This window comes from Watersipora subatra, chromosome 7 (genome assembly GCF_963576615.1).
Source record: "Watersipora subatra chromosome 7, tzWatSuba1.1, whole genome shotgun sequence".
Lineage (NCBI taxonomy): Eukaryota > Metazoa > Bryozoa > Gymnolaemata > Cheilostomatida > Watersiporidae > Watersipora > Watersipora subatra.
In genome coordinates, this window is record NC_088714.1 from 41,862,471 (window position 1) to 41,863,225 (window position 755).

The window sequence follows — 755 nt, forward strand, 5'->3', positions numbered from 1 at the left end:
AGGCTATCGTCAAGGATGAAAATCACTTTGTTTAGAAAATTTGAGTGCCGCAATGCGGTTGACGTCTTCGTGTCAAATCATTCTCAAGGTCTTTCAAGCGCTTGGCTGGCACGGAAGGCAGGCGCCACTACTCAATGCTTAGTAAACAGTTCCATAAGGACCAGCTTATACATTCTTAGAATCCGTTTTCATAATGAATATAATAAAGTGTAATATCAGATAATTCTGAACACCTGACTATTGCTAAACTCACTGAAATACTGTGTGTAGAGCATTTCAAGGAAAACTCGTACAATCATTGCCGTTTATCATTTCCTAATTCATGCTTCCTGAGGTGCGTTTCGCCCACGGCTTAAGCAAGCTTTATGTTTATTAAATTATAAGTCTGTGGTAGATATCATGTAATTAATGCATTCTAAGAACAGCCAAATTCGTCATATGTGATAATGCTGTAATATTACTGTGCGTGAACAGATCTCCAATTATTGAGGATGTCTGCTTATTTTACTGCGAGTAGAGGCTGTGCTTATTTTTAAGAGCATCGTTGCACAAACAGTGGCTCTCTAGTCTTAGCTGGACATGTCTGAGTTCAGTTGAACGGTAACCTCGTCAGCTGGAGACAAGCCCAGTTGCTAAGAGCAAGTTAAAGTTGAATGCCATTCTTGTAACCACAAATGGCCTTTTTTTAGAAATTGAACCATAACCTAGAATTGAACCCCAACGCTGTTGTTTGGAGGTGAAGGACTTTTGTAGAA